Raw genomic sequence first — 14,567 nt, forward strand, 5'->3', positions numbered from 1 at the left:
CAGAGTAGCCTATTGATCACGAGTGTCGCTCTCGGACAAATTAATAAAAACTGAATTGCATAAAAATTATGTTGTAAGAGGTGCAATCCGAGTCGTCTCCTAACGATGATAACGTTATACGATTATAAAATTTTTAGAGGGGGTTTGATTTATAGAATAACTAATTAGAATCAAAAGTTAAAAATAATTAAAAACTCTGATCCAAGAATTTAGAAGAACTACAACCACTCTATCACCGGATTCCAAGAACATGCATCAAACAACAAATTAGTGATTAACAATAAATTTGAATTCAAATTAAGCATTCACACGAGAACCCTCATGCATTCGATTAACACACAATTCGCTCAAAGTTCAAAAACCTCTAGAACATAATCGATTTGTGTTAATTTAATTCACCAATGCCATTAATCTTATATCTCAAACCTGAAAATCTAATTCACACTCCTTCAAGAATTAATTACATACATCAACCGAATAATATGTAATCAAACAAATGCACAATTATCAATCCAAACGAAGAACTTCAATTCGAAATCATAATTAGCAAGAGGAGAAAGAAGGAAGAGATGAAACCGAATTTGTTGTTGAATAAATTGTGAACCAAATCCTCAAGAGTGTCACGTCCCTTTTAATCCTTGAATTAGATGGAAATCTAAGCCTCCATGGATGGAGGGAAACAATTCGTAAAGGGGAGAGAGAGCGAGAGAGAGAATAGAAGAGAAGAGAAGAGCCAAAAAAATTAAATTCAAGATTCAAAATTTTGTTCGTCACTTTGTTCTATTTTTCCGGCTACAAAAACGGCCTATTTTTGGTTTGTAGCCTGAAGGACAATTGTAGCCTTGGATGTCAGCTTCAAAACGCCACTAGAATGGGCTTAATCGGATGTCTGTGGACTGAGATATGGCCCAAATACTGCACCTTATTCAAGATCCGCGACTGTAACGTTCTGACTTTTTTCAGGCCTAGTTTCAGTTTCTTATCATCAGAATTGGTTTCTAATCTCTTCATAGGAATTGTGCACCTTTCTCTTAGCAAGCAAACCTCCTCAATGGTCTCCAAGGGTATGTCCTCAATGATCTCCAAAATTTGTGTTCTCCCACTGCAAAATTTAGAATTATGCAGAAAATCGTGTGAAATAATAAGGTAACGTGCAACATGAAGTGTTTATGCATCAAAGATGTGTAGCAACTTCATGAATTATCACAACTCAAATGAAAGACCATTATTGAATGCAAAAAATAAATTAAAAATTTCTTTAAAAAAATAAAATAAAATAAAAATAACTGAGTTGCCTATCGCACAACGCTTTTTTAACGTCACTAGTTTGACACCTTATGATCTTTAATTCTATGAGATACTTTTGATGGCAACGGTTTCAATTGTATCCCTAGATATTCCTCTTTTTCCTCATAAATTTGTAGCACTTCATTTAATTGGGAACATGGAAGAAATAACTGTGGAGAGACTTCCAGCTGTTTGATAAATTCAATGAGCTTCTTTTCATGTTCTTGATTGCCTTGATGTGTAGAATATTGTGTACTCTTGCTATACTTTGGCTGTTGTACTCTTGGATATATAGTGATGTAGTATCCATACTTCAATTGCTTAGGAAATGACTTCAACTCAGATGCAGGAGGCAGCATTAGAGAAGGAGGCAATGTAAAAATTGGAGTTGAATCTGCAGTAGATGCATCATGATTTACTTTTTTAGAATCTGCAATAGCTGCATCAAAATCACCATAAACATACGTATCAATCTCAACGCAGATGCTACATTTTGCAGAATTATTACATGCATCTCAAGTAAAAGAATTAAGATAATTGGCCAAGTTAGGATAATTAATACAATCTAAAAATTCAGAAAACTCAAACAAATTATAATCGACTACATCATTCAACAAATTATCATGTAAAACCAAATGAAATGGAAGAGGAATAGATTGCTCAAAATTTTCTGCTGCATTGGTAGAAGTGGCATGAGCAGTAGGAGCAAATTCTACACTTGTTGGGCTACAATCACTTGCTGGAGCAGTAGCATTAAGATCTTCATCTGTTGGTTGCTGCTCTTGCGGGTCTTGAATGGTCTTTCTTAAACTCAAAGTAACATTTTCTGGATCAACAACTGGTTGTGCAGAAAGATTACCAAGACCTTGAGTTTGCAATTGATTCAAAGTGGAAGCCAACTGTCAAATCCAATTTTCCAAGTTTTGAATGGATGCTTCTGTTCTTAGCTGGAAATTCAGATCGTTAATTGCCATTTCTCTCATCAACTCTTCCAAGGAAGGCTCATTCTTGGAAGGTGCAGTAGTTTGTGGTGGGGGTTGATATTGTTGCTGTGTAAAATTACCTCATCCCAAGTTTGAATTATTCATCCAACCTGCAGGCTCATGCAATGTAGGACAGAAATCAGTATGATGTTTAGGTGAAGTACAAATTTCACACAACATTGTAACCATTTGTGACAATGTCAACTGTTCAATCAAAGAAGCTAAATCATCTAGCTTGTTCTCTAGTCTTCTATGATCAGCCATATAAAAAGTTCTCTGAGCCATAATATCAAAATAAGAATGAAAAGAAATAATTTTTTTTTTCAGAAACCACCAACCAGCCTCCAACCTGTTGCCATTGCGTAGATCTTGTCAAGCTATATGAAATGCATATATTACAATAAGAAATCGGAGCTGTATGCAAAAAGTTATGCCACTTTTAAGTTTGGAAGAGATCTACACGTTCAAATACACACCCGCGTAGTTTTCAAAAATTGTTGGGCAGAGATCTACATGGTCATGTACATGGCCGTGTACATCTCTGTGTGAGAATTTTTTTTTTTTTTTTTAATTTTTGGGCAGTGATCTACACGGTCATATGCAAAGCCGTGTACTTTTTCGACGAATGCAGAATGCAAAAATGCAGAAACACAACACATAATGTAAAGAATTGAATGATGTAATACTAAGCAAGGATAGATGACTACCTATTATGCTATTCAAAGGTTACTAAAACAGAATGCATAGACACAATTATGCTAAATGAAAAATGCTAATTATGCAGAATCATAATTCGATGAAAAACGCTAATTATGCATAATCCTAATTAGATGTAAAACGCAAAACAGAATATGCAATGCAATATAATTAACACATAATGATATAATCAAATAACATCATCATCCCCGGCAACGGCGCCAAAATTTTGATCATGAGTGTCGCTCTCGGACAAATTAATAAAAACTGAATTGCATAAAAATTATGTAGTAAGAGGTGCAATCCGAGTCGTCTCCCAACGATGATAACGTTATACAATTATAAAATTTTTAGAGGGGGTTTGATTTATAGAATAACAAATTAGAATCAAAAGTTAAAAATAATTAAAAACTCTAATCCAAGAATTTAGAAGAACTACGACCATTCTATCACCGGATTCTAAGAACATGCATCAAACAACAAATTAGTGATTAACATTAAATTCGAATTCAAATTAAGCATTCACACGAGAACTCTTATGCATTCGATTAACACACAATTTGCTCAAAGTTCAGAAACCTCTAGAACATAATCGATTTGTGTTAATTTAATTCACCAATGTCATTAATCTTATATCTCAAACCTGAAAATCTAATTCACACTCCTTCAAGAATTAATTACATACATCAACCGAATAATATGTAATCAAACAACTGCACAATTATCAATCCAAACGAAGAATTTCAATTTGAAATCATAATTAGCAAGAGGAGAAAGAAGGAAGATATGAAACCGAATTTGTTGTTGAATAAATTGCGAAATCAATCCTCAAGAGTGTCACGTCCCTTTTAATCCTTAAATTAGATGAAAATCTAAGCCTCCATGGATGGAGGGAAACAATTCGTAAAAGGGAGAGAGAGCGAGAGAGAGAAGAGAAGAGCCAAAAAAATTAAATTCAAAATTCAAAATTTAAAATTCCGTTCGTCACTTTGTTCTATTTTTTCAGCTATAAAAAGGGCCTCTTTTTGGTTCGTGGCCTGAAGGACAATTGTAGCCTTGGATGTCAGCTTCAAAATGCCACTGGAATGGGCTTAATCGGATGTCTGTGGACTGAGATATGGCCCAAATACTGCATCTTGCTTAGGATCTGCGATTGTAGCATTCTGACTTTTTCCAGGCCCAGTTTTAGCTTCTTATTATCAGAATTGGTTTCTTACCTCTCATAGGAATTGTGCACCTTTCTCTTAGCTTTCCTACAAATCAAGAATCACAATGAAAGGAGTTCTACAACTCAAGATATGGTCCAAAAACCAAAACAGTATCAGAATTTGCCAAAACTGGAAAAATTAAATAAAGCCCAAATAAAATTCAAACATCATAAAATGATCAAATTCAACCAATTAGGCACAAAAGAGGATTAATGAGCTAGGAATTAGAGGAATTACAGACATTGACTCAATTCAAGCCTATCACCCATCACAATGAGAGCTACGCTTAGGGAACAATCTTTCATGTTAAACATCTTTAAAACCTTGTTGATATAGGTCTCTTAAGACAAACCTAAAATGCCTCGAGATCTTTTTCTATGGATCCTAATACCTAAGTCTCACCTATATTTTTCATATCAAAGTTCTTTGAGAGAAATTATTTCACTTCATATAGCATACTTCTATCATTAGCGACAAGCAAAATATCATCTATGTATAAAACAAAAAAATAAATCTTACTCCCACTAACTTTAAGATATATACATTGATCTATGATATCTTCAAAACCAAATGAAGGTATAACTCCATAAAATCTTAGATACCATTGGTGGGAAGCTTGTTTCAATCCATATATGGATTTATTAATCTTGTAGACTAAATGCTCACTGTTATTAGAGAAAAATCCTTTAGGTTGTTGCATGTAAACCTCGTGTTGTTCTAAATCACCATTGAAGAATGTTGTCTTCACATCCATTTGATGTAACTTAAGGTCAAAATAAGCTACCAATGCCATAATTACTCAAAAAGAATCCTTTGGCAAAAAGTCTTGTCTTATGTCTCTCAATATTGCCTTATGCATCTTTCTTTATTTTAAAGATCCACTTACATCCAATGACTTTTATGTCATCAGGTAACTCAACAAGATTCCAGATTTTATTAGATGCCATAGAATCCATCTCATCTTTCATATGATTCCTTAGAACTCATGGCCTATGAAAATGTTTCAGGATCATTTTCAGCTTCTATGTTATAGTATGATTCTTGTATATACACCACATAGTCACTAGAAATTACTGACTTTCTGACTCTAGTAGATCTTCTTAATGTTGCCTCATTATCCTAATGAGGAACTAGTTGCTTAACAGGTTGATCAATATTTACTTGTTGTTCCTCGTCAATAACTTAATCTACAATATCATCTTCAACAACTTATGAAACTTGTATAACTGGTTGTCTAATACACTATTGAATTAGAGGAACATGAATGACTAATAATCTATCATTTAATTTAGAGGATTTAGCTTTATAATGATCTGAATCAAGAGCATCGTCTTAAATTAGATCACTCCCACTTACAAAATTATTTTTAAAAAACTTTGCATTTTTTAATTCCACAATTCTAGTGCTATGAGATGGACAATAAAACCTATAGCCTTTGGACTTTTCAACATATCCAAATAAATACCTACTAATACTTCTAGGATCAAGTTTCTTCTCTTGTGGGTTATGAATTCTCACTTCAAATGGACATTTCCAAACACGTAAATGTCACAAACTAGGTTTCCAACCTTTGAACAACTGAAAAGGTATCTTTGAGACGACCTTAGTTGAAATTATATTTAATATATATACAACTGCCTTAAGTACTTTAATCCATAAGAATTGAGGAAGCCTTCAACTGCTCCTCATGCTTCTCACAATGTCCATCAAAGTTTGATTCCTTCTTCTGCGACACCATTCTGATATGGAGAACCAGACATAATATACTAGGCAACAATCTCATGTTCTTGAAAAAATTTCACAAATGAACCAGGTGCTTGTCCATTCGCTATGTATCTACCATAGTGCTCTCCACCTTTATTTGATCTCACAATCTTAATTTGTTTTCCATGTTGTAACTCTACTTCAGTCTTAAAAACTTTAAAGGCATACCTTTATCTTTAGAACGAAGTAAGTAGAGATACATATAACGTGAGTAATAAGCTATGAAGGTGATAAAATATCTCAGACTACTCGCGTTCATGTCTTGATAACAAATATTTGTATGAATGATCGCTAATAGGTTTGTACTCCTTTTGGCACCAGTTTTAGACTTGTTAGTTTACTTACCCTTAATGCAATTCACATAAGTCTCAAAATTAGTAAAGTTCAAAGCATTAAGTACTTCTTCAATTGCTAACTGTTTAATTCTCTCAATGGAGATGTGTCCCAATCTTTAATGCCACAACATAGAGGATTTCTCATTCATAACACGTCATTTTAACCCATCGCATAGTTCACTAAAACCAACAATTTTAGATTTATTCAATAAAGTAAAACCAGAGTCCAAAAAATTAAAGAAAAATCCTAAAGGCACAAGTCTTAAAATTGAAATCAAATTCTTAGAAAAACTAGGAACATAAAATATCTTTTTAAAATTCAAAATAAAGTCACTACTTGAAGTTAAATTGCACGTCTCAACGGCCTCCACACATATGAACTTATCCTACTCCTTGAGAAGATGCATTGCTGACTTCCCACTAGCCTCCTTAGGTTTTGCATAACCTGTAAGGTAGTACAAACATGGATTGTAAAACCAGAATCAGTCAACCATGTGTTATGATTAATATTAAACATATTAGATTCATAACAAATAAAAGTAAATAGATTACCTTTCTTGTCTTGCCAAGTCTTGAATTTTCAAACAGTCTTTCTTCATGTGTCCTTTCTTTTTACAAAAGAAACACTTTGACTCCTTCTTTATGTCCAGTTGAACAGGAATCTTTTACTTGTGATTAACTTAATTTTTTTTACTCTTTACAAAAGTAGTTAAGGTCACCATTTCCCTTTATTTCCATCAATAACCTTTCCTCTTCTTGAGCACACATAGTCAACAATTTATTAATAGACCACTTATTCTTATGTGTGTTAAAAGATATCTTAAAAGGGGCATATTAATGAGGTAAGGTGCACAAAATATAGTATACCAAGAAAGAATCAAACACGATAACTTCCAAGGCTTCAACTAAGTCACTGATGAATGCTGATTTTACTAGATTTTTAAGTAGTTTTCTAGGTTATTTTTGATAGAAAATGTAATTTAGAAGGTGAAAACTACACGAAAACATATAAATGTTCAATAAAGTAAATTGTTGTCTTTAGTAACTCAAATTGCATGAATTTAATAGAATTATGATGTATTTTTATTGATTGAACTAGTTTTGCAGGAGATTCTAAGCTAAGAGTCTCGAAGATAAGGATTAAAGAAAAGAAAATAGAAGAAAATGACAACTCTGGAGTGGATTTAACAAAATCGAGTGAAAGTATTCACCTTAAGTGTTTAAAGTGAACGCTTTAGAGCTTTAATCCAAAAAAAGAAGTGAAAGTGTACACTTTAAGTGTTCAAAGTGAACACTCCAAAGGTGTAAATTCAAATGAAGCCTGCGTGTAAATACTTTAAGTTCTTTGAACACTCCAGAGGTTTAAATTCAAGAGAAGTGTGCGCGTAACTCTGTTTGTAAATCTGTAAATTTCTAAATTTGTAACTCTGTTTTACTGAACATTTGCATTTTACTGCACCTTTTACTTCAGTTGTTAAATGATTCAAAAAACTCTAAATTTTATTTAGCTCAACTAATTATTAATTTGTGAAGTGGTAATTGATAGAACTAATCCCTGAAGATGATACTTAGGACTCAAACTGAATTCTAAATTTTATTACTTGCTACAACTACCTAGTAGACTTGCTAGTTAGTGTTCTCTCAACTTTGTGACAATCATTATATCCCTTATGTACATAATGTGATCACACACTTCTCTAATCCCAGTAAGCTTCATGGATGAAAATTGCATTATAAGGATAATAGCAAGAGATTTATCAGAAGTAGTAATTTGCTTATCAATGGCTTTTAATAAATCATTGACTTTATCATGTTGATCGATAGAACCCTGAATACCAGCAGCGTAAATGTTGGTACTTATGAAAGTCACAAAAAGACGATTAGACATCTCCCACTTTTCATAAAGATCAACTACATCTAAAGTACTGATTACAGTAATAGCCAATGGTTTGTTCTTCCTAATAGCATAATCAATGTTCATCCAGCCCAAATGAAGAAAAATTCTCTCCTTTCAAATTTTTTAGTTGTTACCCTTTAACTCGGGAATACCATATTTAATATAAAAAATATTCATAAATTGAGAAACTGCAAAGTTTAAATATCACATGCTTGTCATCATAATTTGAAGATAAAATAAATGTTATGTTTCACCAAAGTAAACATGCATTAATTTATGAATCCAATGATATAAAACTTACATGTGGGCTAAAGTCCTATTCAATCAGACTCATTATATATCTTTATGACAAAACTATAAAATTATATTCATTTTCTTAATTCCTATGGGTAGATTAAGAAATATAATATAATATTACATCCTAATTAATCATACAAATGCAAATAAAATTCCTATGGATCAATCGCATCACATTACATATAATCAATTACAATTAATATTTTTCAATGTGACTTTAAAGACTGTAAATATAATTTTAATCAATTAAAAGTGTTGTGGCTACTCTTCAATTTATATTCATCATCAAACATTAATTTTTCTCCAAAAGGCCAAATGTTAGTATTAATATCAAATAAACTAGACATAAAAATTTGTATGATCTAAGTAATATGTGCAACATGTCCATAATAATAATAATAATACAAATTAATAAGGGTTCAATTTGTCAAATATAAGGGTTCAATTTAGTGGCAGCCATGCTAGTCCACCATCGCTTTTAATATTATCATTAGATGTCCAAAATTAGATATTTGCATATTCGTCAACAACAGACAACACGCAAAACAACAAAAAACCTTGTGTTTCAATCATCTTCAACTCCTCAAAACTTGATTTAAATAAATCAACATTTTCTACATGCATTAAATGCGAAATAACATGGTTTAAGACACAGAAAACATAGAAAATAATTTTCTATCTCTTTTCCATATTTAGTTTTGATAAAAAGGGTCAAAAACAAAACTTTAAACTTTTTAGAACAAGCAAGGTAGAGACATATAAGCTTTGATACCAAATGTAAACAATAATGAAGCTATGCAGAAGCAAAAACGGATTGAAAATACTAACCTCTAGTCATTACAAATTGATTCGTGATTTTAGTTTTCTAAACAAAAGAGTGGATTTAGTGACTTAAAACAAATGAGAATGTGAAATATTTATAAGACTATGTTCATCATAGAGCCCAAATTGCAAAGACACTAATAACATTCCAAAAAATCAGTAAAGAGTAACCTTCGTGTGAAAAATTAAATGCAAATAATAGAGATGATATGAATCACATTATGTTGTTAAAATATAGGAACTAAAAACCAAAACAAATTACTAACGGTGCAACAATGTTTTATGTTTTAAGGATAAGATGAAAAAGATTGAAGATGAGATTTCTGAAGAATGCAAAGAGAAGCTAAAAACCATGTACTCAATATGGAATGACTCTTTCAATACTCAATATGGAAAGAGAAGCTAAGCTTGATGCTTGTAATCAAAGAATGAACATGCTAAAGGGAAAGGCTTTAGCAGAATGTAACAAGGCTGAGACATTTGCTCTCTTGGCCTCAAACCTCAATTTCATGCAGAACATGTCTCAAGAACAGCTTTTTCCAACCCCAATGATGCCAATTAGTGACAACAACAGGCTAGCCACTTTTTTTCAATTTTCTTACTCACTGATTTAGTAGCCATACGCTTTTAAAATTATTTGATATTTTTGAAGAATTTTTTACTGTGTTTCGACTGTCCAAACCAAACTGTAAACAACATAATTTGACTAAAGCAAAATTATACCAAGATGTTGAGATTCATCTCTTGTCTTGTGATTATTTATTTTTCAAAGAGTTGGAAAAATGGGTTACATGAGTGGTTAATAAAATTACGAGACGATGAGGTGGAAAATAGGAATCTTCTTTTGCCTTGAGAAAAACCACTTGTATCCATTGTCTATATGAGTAGACAAGACAATAATAACATAGTTGCAGCAATAGGACGATGATGTGTTCTGCTGCTTGAAAATAATTACAAATAATGAAATTGTTGGGCACATCATTCATCCATCGCCGGATTCACGTCTTCTCTTGATTTTTATTTTTCTGTGCGCCTCAGCCTTCGTAGGTTTAACAAAATTTGATTAAAATATAGATAACTAGTTTGAGTGTATTTTATTTTAATATACGCCCAGTATATAATAAAATTATTTGAAATATTATTTTTTTTAAAAAATATTTTAATTTTATAATCACAAATAATGTATATTAAAATGATAAAAATTTAATTAAATTATTATAATTTTAAAATATAGTTCATTTTAAAATAATAAAAATACCATATTAAGTATTATAAATTTTATAAATAAAAATATTTTAAAAAAATTAAAAGTTATATAAAATAATAAAAAAATTATAAACATAAAATTAAAAAAGTAAAAAAAATAAAATTATTACATTAAAAAAATAACTAATTTAAACATCACTCTCAAAATATATTTAATATTAAAAAATACATAAAATAAATTGTGAGAAAATTTTATGAATTGGTATGAATTTTTGACAAACATAACCTTTTCTGTGATTCTAAGGTGTTTTGAAATATTTATAGCATCTTTTTTTATAAACTGATATTTTCAGTGGTATAAAATTTAAATTTATTCAATTTATTTAAAAAAAGTGTTCTTAAAATAAATTTTTATCGATAATATAATAAATGTTATATATGATTGGTAAGAGAGTAATTTCACTTAATATATTTATAATATAAAAATTAATAAAAAAATAAAAATAAATTATTTATCTAAAAATTATATAACTTTTTAGTTAAATTTATTTTTTTAAATATGGCTGGTGATTACAAAATAATATTCGATTAATAGTTATAATAGATAAACGATCTTTTAATTTTCGTATAAGACTTTTTTTTTATAATTTAATTCTTATAAGTAAGAAAATTATATATTAATTTTTATATAAAAATTTATTTTAAATTTTGTTTCTATCACTATATAATATGATATATTTAAATTATTTTAATTTATATACAAGACTCATTTTTATAATTTAGTTATTATAGATAAAAAAATATTATATATATTTTTATATAAAAATTTATTTTTAATTTCGTCTTTATTATGATGATAAAATTTTTATATTAATATTAAGTGATATTTTTTTACTATCTTCTAAAATATAAAAAATAAAATATGTGAAGAAAGTCATTCACCTCTTATATGTTTAATAGTTTCTCCTAAAAAAAACTTGTAACACTAATTCTATTTAGAATTCCATCATTTACTTGTCTATCCATAAAATAATTTAATTTACTTAATTTTTTTACACTTCCAATTAAAGATATTTCATAAAAAGTATTTATATAATTACAATTATATGACTAATCATATATGACATTTATTATATTATTGGCAAGAAATTGTTTAGGAATATTTTTTAAAAAATTGAATAAATTCAAATTTAGTAAATCTAAAAAGATCGGTTTATTAAAAAAAAAAAAATAGATGCTATAAATATTTCAAACAATGTTAGAATAAAAAAAAAGTTATGTTTGTCAAAAATTCATATCAAGCTATAAATTTTTTTGAATTTTAATGTAAAAGGTCAGTAAACAGAATTAATGATCTTGATAATATATCACTGTTTTTTTTTTTTGGCAGAAAAATATTCCTATGGCCCAACAAAAAAGTTAACAATACTAAAACAAGCATAGAAAATTATATAATATTATCCAATTCATAAGATATAAACAAACAGTTTTTTAGTATAAAAATATGGGTACTATAAGAAAAAAGATGTGTTATGCTTTTGATATTTTGCATGAATTCGATGTGAATATGTTTTTTTTTTAAAATCATTTTATTAATTTTCATTCTTAATAAAGCTAATAAATAAATTTTGTTTTTTTTTCTTTTTTCTTCTTTTACCCCACAAAGATATTGAATAGAATAAATTTTTTTTTTCCATTGAAATTTAGAAAATAAATATTTAAATATCTTTCCAAAACAAGTAAATAGATTCAAAAATTGGTGAATACAATCAATTGTCATTAAGAATCTCATCTTTAGACCAAAAATAAGCAAAAGGTGGAATACCACACAGAGAAAATGTATCTATTAAAAAATAATTTTTGTTATTGGCACATGGTTTATTAAATCACCAATAAGAACCATATTTTTACATTTAGTTGGAGAATATCCAACAATAGCTTCCATTGAATGAATAATAAATCAAGATCATAAAAATAACAATGCTTTTGAATAAACATAAATAATCAAATGAAATAAAAATGGCTAGATAAGATCCTATACCTAGAGCTAATATTATATAATCCAATTGAAACATTGTGGAATATGTCAAATCTTTCTTAATATCTTTTTGTGCAATAACTAAAGTAGCTCTTAAGACTACTGTTATTATACCTATAAAAGCTATTTCATTCATTATATAAGGTAAAACTATAAAAAGAGAAAGAAGTTGAGCTATAAGAAAAATTCCTACCACTACCATAGTAGCAACATGTATAAGAGCGAAAATGGGAGTAGGCCCTTCCATAGCTTCTAGTAACTATACATGAAGAGGAAATTGGACAAATTTAGCAATGGAGCCACAAAATAGCAAAAAGGTAGATAAAGTAAGAAAAAAAATATTAACTTCATTGTTATAAATCAAATTACTGACTATTTGAAACAAATCTCAAAATTCTAGATTACCTATTATCCAATAAAAATTTAAAATTCATAATAATAAACCAAAATTTTCTATAAGATTCATTACAAATGCTTTTTGCCAAACATTTACTACAATAAAACGTGTGAACCAAAAACCTATTAATAAATAAGAACACATTCCAACCAATTCTGAAAAAATATAAATTTATATAAAATTCGAGCTAGTAACTAAACCCAATATTGAAATATTAAAAAGGTGATATAAGCAAAAAATCTCAAATCCTTGATCATGAGATATATAATTATCATTATAAATAAGAATCAAAATGCCAATAGTAGTAATTAATATTAACATAATAGAAGTAAGTGAATCGATCAAGTATCCAAACTCTAAAAAAAATCATTATTTATGGTCCAAGACTATACATATTGATAGATGAAACCCTTATTGATTTGATAAATAGACAAATCAATCAAAAAAATTATAATTATAATTAATAAAAAAATACTAGAAAAAACTCATATTTTACTCCATACTTTTTTAATTCATGATGTCAATATTCATCGTACATGTCTTGTTTTGTCTTTACATGAGCATTAGCTCTAATATTTTTATCTCAAATATAATTACTTATTTTTTTCATCATATTCTCATAATAGTCTTTGTCTCTTCTCTTATCATCATTATCTCAATGCTATTTTTTTTTTAAGATAGTCAAATTGTGGTTGTATAAATAAAAAAATGATAATTATAGTGATAATTTAAAGAATGCTTATGATTTTCTTACAAATGTATCAATAACATAAAAGAAGAAAAATTTTGACTTTAGACACAACTCAAAAATTGAGATATTGGGATAGGATAATAGGAAAAAAAAATAAGATTATGATGATATATGATGGAGCACACAAATAGTGATACCAAAAATGAAAATGCTAAGAATAATACTTATGTAAGATAAATTAAAACATAAAGCTAATCATAATATTTAAAAAATTTAGAATACTCCTTTTAAAAATAAAAAAAAATATCATTAACACTTATATAAAATTGTTATTATAATGTGAAGGACAGAGTTGAAATAAATGTTCATGTAAGAATTTATATACAAATTTTTTTACTTATAAAAACTAAATTAAAAAAAATATATAAAGATTAAAAGATAAGAGAGAAAGAGTTAATTAGACATATAGAGACTTATATACAAATTTTTTACTTATAAAAATAAATTATAAAAAAAGTTTTCTATAAAAATTAAAAGATCATTTATTTCTAATTTTAAATTTTTATTTACATATTTATTACGATAATTTGAGAAATTATTTATATAAAGTTATTTATATTATGTTCCTAAGCAATGATTTAATTAAAAGAAATATTAAAAACTAACAAATGAAAAAAATATTCTTGTAATAATTTTATACAAAATTGAGAAATAATCGAGTCTAAATTTTCGTTTTTATCTTAATTATTGACAAAATAATTTTCTTAAATCTTTGTTCGCATTTTATATAAAATTGTCAATATTTACACAATATACCAAATAGATGGTGATGAAATATGATTATTGTACTCGGATATAAGTTTTATTTTTTAATGTTATAAACAATTGCCAACTCTTCAATCCAAACAATAAAGTTAAAACCAAATTTTTTGATAGGTGTACAGAC

At 28.4% G+C, this 14,567-nt stretch overlaps 1 pseudogene; it reads right to left on the reverse strand.

The window, feature by feature from the left end:
- Nucleotides 1–6,659: 6,659 nt before the first annotated feature.
- LOC113851995 lies at nucleotides 6,660–13,074 on the reverse strand (annotated as a pseudogene).
- Between the last annotated feature and the right edge of the window lie 1,493 nt (nucleotides 13,075–14,567).

Source organism: Abrus precatorius, unplaced genomic scaffold (assembly GCF_003935025.1).
Source record: "Abrus precatorius isolate BTA unplaced genomic scaffold, Abrus_2018 Scaffold10, whole genome shotgun sequence".
Taxonomy (NCBI): Eukaryota; Viridiplantae; Streptophyta; class Magnoliopsida; order Fabales; family Fabaceae; genus Abrus; species Abrus precatorius.